Source organism: Polyodon spathula, chromosome 1, assembly GCF_017654505.1.
Source record: "Polyodon spathula isolate WHYD16114869_AA chromosome 1, ASM1765450v1, whole genome shotgun sequence".
Lineage (NCBI taxonomy): Eukaryota > Metazoa > Chordata > Actinopteri > Acipenseriformes > Polyodontidae > Polyodon > Polyodon spathula.
The window spans coordinates 70,570,823-70,576,822 of NC_054534.1; the positions used below are offsets into that span (position 1 = coordinate 70,570,823).

General features: G+C 36.7%; 1 protein-coding gene across 1 annotated transcript in view; it reads right to left on the bottom strand.

Annotated features, from left to right (window-relative positions):
• The window catches only part of LOC121321870 (methylcytosine dioxygenase TET2-like), a 45,875-nt gene extending 41,594 nt beyond the window's left edge, over positions 1–4,281 (bottom strand). Inside the window, exon 1 of the mRNA XM_041261182.1 lies at positions 3,597–4,281. The gene's annotated coding sequence lies outside the window, so the exon portion shown is untranslated. The remainder of the gene's footprint in view (positions 1–3,596) is intronic.
• Positions 4,282–6,000: the final 1,719 nt, after the last annotated feature.

The following is a 6,000-nucleotide window of genomic DNA, read 5'->3' on the forward strand; positions in this document are numbered from 1 at the left end:
TCATACATTTCCATACATTAACATTATTCATTATATTTAAATGACTCGAACGCTGTACTTTTTCCACGCGCTAGGTTGCTTGCCACTGGTAAGTGAATACAGCAGGCGTGCAAAGCATGCAGTAATGGGGCTTACTGCGTGCAAGACACATTACCACTGTTTAGTGAATGAGGACCTTGGATGGGAATCATCCAAGGACAACAGATCCCATGAGAAGTGCTTTAGTGGCTAAAGGGAATGACTTTTCCCTCTAAACCATCAAGGCCCTGTCAACTTTGTGAATGAAAAAAAAAAATCCAGTGACACAATTTCCCAGCACTAACTAATTTATTTGGGGGAATAAAGTCTTCCTGGATTCAACCTTCTTATAAGGGAACAATATTCCTATTATTTTAATTTCAAATTCCAAACATTTAAATGGGAATCTTTATTTTCCCACTGATGCCTCCCCACACTGACTACTGGCAGACAACCTTATTAGCAAATAGGAAATTAGGCATGTTTTTTGTTCTATTCAAGGGTAAACCTTTATATTTGTGGTTATACAAGTTTAATACAAGCTTTCTGAGAGACTATATTCACCAGTGTTTGGTGGTGACATTGAATGGGTTTGTTGTGTCTCACATCTTTAGACAATAGTTTACTCCCTTTTATCAACTGTGGGTAGGTATTAAAGATAATATAAGACTCTAAACAAGTCAATATTATTGCTGAAAATAGTACAAAGGCTAACAGTTCAGCTGAACCCAAGAAGAATATTAAGCTTAGCAAGCTGAATGTGAAACATTGGATTGGAAATAATAGAGATTTGCAGGCCTTTACCTTGATAGATAGATAGATAGATAGATAGATAGATAGATAGATAGATAGATAGATAGATAGATAGATAGATAGATAGATAGATAGATTAGGGTTAGTATTAGGGTCAGGAAAATAGTATTTAAAATGTCAAGATTTGAATATAATTTCTTAATGATATATAAATTACAATAGGGAAACATGACTACAGGAATATTAAAAACATAATGGTGTAACTTTATCAAGGATTATGCATATCATTACTCCTGCTTCAGACAACTGCAAAATAACACAAATGCATCCTTATATAAAAAGTACTTTTAGTCTTCGCTGGAGTATGAAAATAAAATAAAAAAATAGTAGAAGCACTAGCCCTCAACCAATTAATTGTGTGTGCTTATGAAAGCAAAACTGTTCTACATCACATCAGTGCACTAGTTTTCCTGTGTAGTGCCAGTTGAAGGTCCTGCACATTTGTCCGTCAAAACAAGCTCTGAGGCATACTTTCACTATTCCCTGAACAATGTTGACACCGTATAGTCAATGACCATGTGCGCCATATCAAAACAATACCATTTCATTGGCTCGTGGCCAGGAACCAAAACCTAACTAAGGTTGATCTCAGGAGTCCCTGCGGCTGGCAATGAGCCTGTTTGCACAGTGGGTATGGAGTCACTAATGTGAGTTATATATATATAATATATTTAATTAATCAGCTGACAAAACAAAACACTCAGAAGCCTATTTTGAACGCAAAAGCACTTTTTAAATCATTGCAATGAAGTAAAAACACTAAAAAAATACTCAGAACAATAACTGTTCCTAACTATAGTAAAGTAAATTCTTGCTTCATATTGCTTCAGCCTTCAGCCGGGATTGCAGTCTTAGTATGTACTTTCCTTTCCAGAGTCCGATGGGTTTTTTTTTTTTTTTTTTTTTTTAATTAAATTTACATGTGTAGCCCCTCCCTCTCTAGGATGTTTATTCACACTATTCTCATTAGCAGAAGCAGATTCCTTTACAAACATGCCTCGTTTTGCATATCACACAAACAACTACCACTCTGATCCACCATGAAAGTGCATAGCCCTGGTGAATACACAAACAAAATATACAAAGGAGCTAGGACTTTTATCTCCAATATTCTAGGCTGTAATTCTAATGCTAATCCTAATGGCCTGGTGAGCAAATTCAGCGGGATCAAAAACACACAATTCTTCTGTTAACAGATGAGGAAATGGCCAATAAAAACAAATTGCTGCAGCCAATATCCATTTGCTGTTAAAGTGTTTGTGTGATACAGTAGGTATAACCCTAATTAGCCAAGGGTTTAAAAACATGCACTATAGATGGTCATTTTTCATTTGAATACATTTTTTTTTGGGGGGGGGGTTCTTTGTAATGCTAAACACACTTTAGTCAATGGGTTTGAATAAAATCTATAGTTTGACATTCAAATAGATGTATTGATGATAATGGATGAGGCAATATTTTACCTTTTACAGTAAACTACCCGCATTACATATGTGGGGATTTAGTTGATGGAAATAGATAACTGATTACTGAAAATGTAAAGTTAAAATTAAACAGTAATACTTTGATTATCTCCTATGAATGTAAACATTTATTTAACTAGAATGTTAGCATGTGGGTGACAATCATTTGCTTTCCCTTTGACCTTACACCCAACACTGATAGGAGAATGTCAATTATATACAAACTATTACTTAAATTATCAGCACAATGCACAAAATGCCTTGTCAGGACATTTTGTGTAGCCCATCCCAATGAATGACAACCTCTATCAGAATGCCAGGTCAGTTTAGCAGTTTATTTTATCTCTAGCAAACACTAGTGAACCATTAAAGAGTTGCATACAGACTTATTGTATGGCTACATTTTAGCACAAAACTTGTGAGAAAACCTTGATGGGAAACCTGTTTCAGATCCCCACTCTTTTTTTCTCCACTAATGGTGCAGTGGGATTGGATTTCACTTCCTTTGGAGCCCCTGACCTTGCAGTTCTCAAGCTCCACAATCCTTTTTTTCTTCGACTGCATGCCTTTGTGTCTGCTTGTCACTCACCGGCGAACTAAATGAAAGCTGCTTCACGGGATGCACAAAGCCAGAACAGGCACTATCTTACACACACTTCGGTTCAGGGAGCATACCTCAAGCCAAGATAGACCTCAACACTACTACACAGCATGCTTTTTAGTTTACGCTCATCTATATATTCTCTTGCTGTAATTATAGCACAATAAAACCATATAAACATGTGATAGAAAGAGCTGGTAAGAAATGACACAGAACTTCAATAAAAGAATCCACCAACAAAATAAAAAAACAATTACATTTTTTGGGGGGGAAATAAAAATAAAAAACAGTACCTTTTCTACAATAATTACTATCCTTTTAACAAGTTTTCAACAACAAAAAATCCACACTTAAAAAGAAAAGAAATGTGTAGGTAGTAAAAACTACTGTAATTTATTAACATGTATTAGTATTTTGATTTAACTACTTAAGAAGACTGCATTTCAGCTTCCCAAATGTCATTCTACCATTTAAGAAAACTACAACATTAGCTGAAAAATAACACAGTTAAACTAATGTTTCTATTAAATTAAAAAAAATTGTCAGCCATGTTGGAGAAGCTTTAGCTAATATCCCCTCCTTATTTTTATAACTCAGATCCCACTGATAATATTTAAAAGGCAAATCCTGCCAACAACATTCAGTCACAATGAGAAGGGGAGGGGAAGAAGAGTTTTATAAAAACAGAAAACCACTCTGACCTCTTTTTGCTTCCCTCCACCTTGCAGAATTCCAGCAGAAACACTCTGGGTCTCCTTTTTAACAAATCCTAAAGGGCAGCCATCTTGCTTTCTTCTGTTCGTCTACGAAAGCAGACTATCCTCCACATCAATATTCATGGGGCAGTCTGACGTCTGTCCTCATCACCAGAAGAAGAAGACCGGTGTCGCTGTGGGCCCCTCTCAGGTACAGATCTGACTAGCATAGGCTGCGACACAGAGTGGCGTGTTGTGTGAGTCAGGGAGCTAGCTTTACTGGTAGGCTCAGGCAGCAGTTGCAAATCACTTCCCTACTGAGGCCTTCCCACACAAAGAGCCTACAATTTTTTTTCTTTCTGACACACAATAGTGAACACTAGGGTGGTTGCCCTGAAGCACTGGAATGGACTTTACAGAACATGGCTCCATTCCAGCCTCTACACACAGTTCCTCTATTCAGCTGTTTGTCTTGCAAACTTCCTTATCCCCTGCTGCAGCTGTCCACACCCACAAGGCAAGAAGAAAATGAAAGACAATGTTGCAAGAAGAGAGTTAGCAACCTTCTTATTTCAGTTCCTTGTTGTCACGCTTATAGAAATGCTCCTACAATCTAACTGCAGTTTCTCACCACTTCCTCACTACCGTTCAACACTTAATACACTCGGCTCCTGACAGAAACCAAGCCCTCCCTTCATTTCCGTAGCCAGAAATTGTTTTGGCACCCACTGGCTGACAGCACACATTTAGTGCTAGGGGTAAAACTACACTCTAACCTTTGAAAGCCCCTGCAAGAGTCAGCTTGTTTTTCTTTTCACTTACGCCAAGGCCCACCTACTGTTTACACAGCCCACGTGGGCTTTGGGGTATTTAAATGACACACATTTCATGGTGCACCAGGTAGACTTTTTTTAAGGAAATATATAGTAGTAGGCTGCTGTGAATTTGTGATTGATTGCATATTTTTAACAGAAAGCCTATTAAGAAATTCATTGACCTAGTTACCTGACATAAGAATATATATATATATATATATATATATTATATATATGATATATATATATATATATATATAGATATATATATATATATATATATCACCATCAATGTGGTGAATTACACCACTGAACATAAACTGTCTGACAGAGGGAAAAATCAACAGACAAGTGGAAACATACACAGTATAATGGTTTATTCTAAAAAAAAATAATTAAAAAAATGAAACTGTCCCCTTTCCACAGTCCATTTAAAATGCATAAAGATATGTTTTTGCTAAGGGGACACATTTTTAAGCAAATAGAATAGCAAGAAAGGAAGAAAAATGAAAAATTCAGTTGTAGATTTCAGAAGCTTAGTGTAGTTAAATTGGGGACTGCTAAAAAAAAAAAGTATGGTAATTTCTGTGGAGATAAAACTAAAATAAACTTTTGTCTTTGTCTCTTTTAACCTCTCTTTTTTTGTCTAGTTCTAATGTAACAGGTGTTTTTTGTCTGGAAATAATCTGCCTGTGGCACCAGGCCAGTTTAAACTAAGTCCACCCCTTTCCCATCAACCCTCCTGCTCCTCAGCAGTCAAGGCATTTGTTGACTCTAAAGGTAAGGCCCTACCCCCACAGTCCCAGTGTAAATGGCTCTATAGTCTCGAGCCTGAAACAGATAGGGGATTTCATTTTACAAAACGTGGAGGGAAGGCGAAAATAGTAATCACTTCACTGCAAAAATTTTTTGCCTGTTCCATGCAAGAAAGAAAGCTGTTCTCCACACTCTGAAACTTGCATTAAGGTGGGTCTGAAAAGTATTGAACCTTTTCTGGAACATGTAATCAGTTGCTTTGGAAACCATATGATTTTGATCAACTGCTCACGCCAAATTCCCCCTCCCCTAAGCTGAAAAACTTGTAATTCTATACCAGAAGCATATCTGTACCAAAGCGGAACGTTATTACACAGTGCCAAGCTGTTGCACATTTTAAACAATTATATGTTTGTCCATTAACATCACAGTTAATATGTTCGACAGGCAAATTCCTATCTAGTAAAAGTATAATGAACAATTCACACACACATACACAAAAAAAAAAAATCACTTGTGTTGAGTTGCTATGACATTAAAAATGTATTCTAAGGGTTAACATGTGCAGCTGTTAAAACAGAAGGCACTTCCAAATGCGAATACATACAGTACTAGTTGCTACAGAAGACCCGGGAACGGCTTCATTTCCATGAGTATGAACAACTGTGTACAATTATAAAACAGGAATGTCAGGCTGGAAAAAGCACCCAGTGGCTTGTTGCTATGTTCTTCATTTAGTTTCTAAGTAAATGTTTTTACTTGGCATTGCAACATTACATTGACGATCCAGAGTGTAAAAGGAGGAACCAAACTATTATTGAGCAATTTCTGTTGTGTTT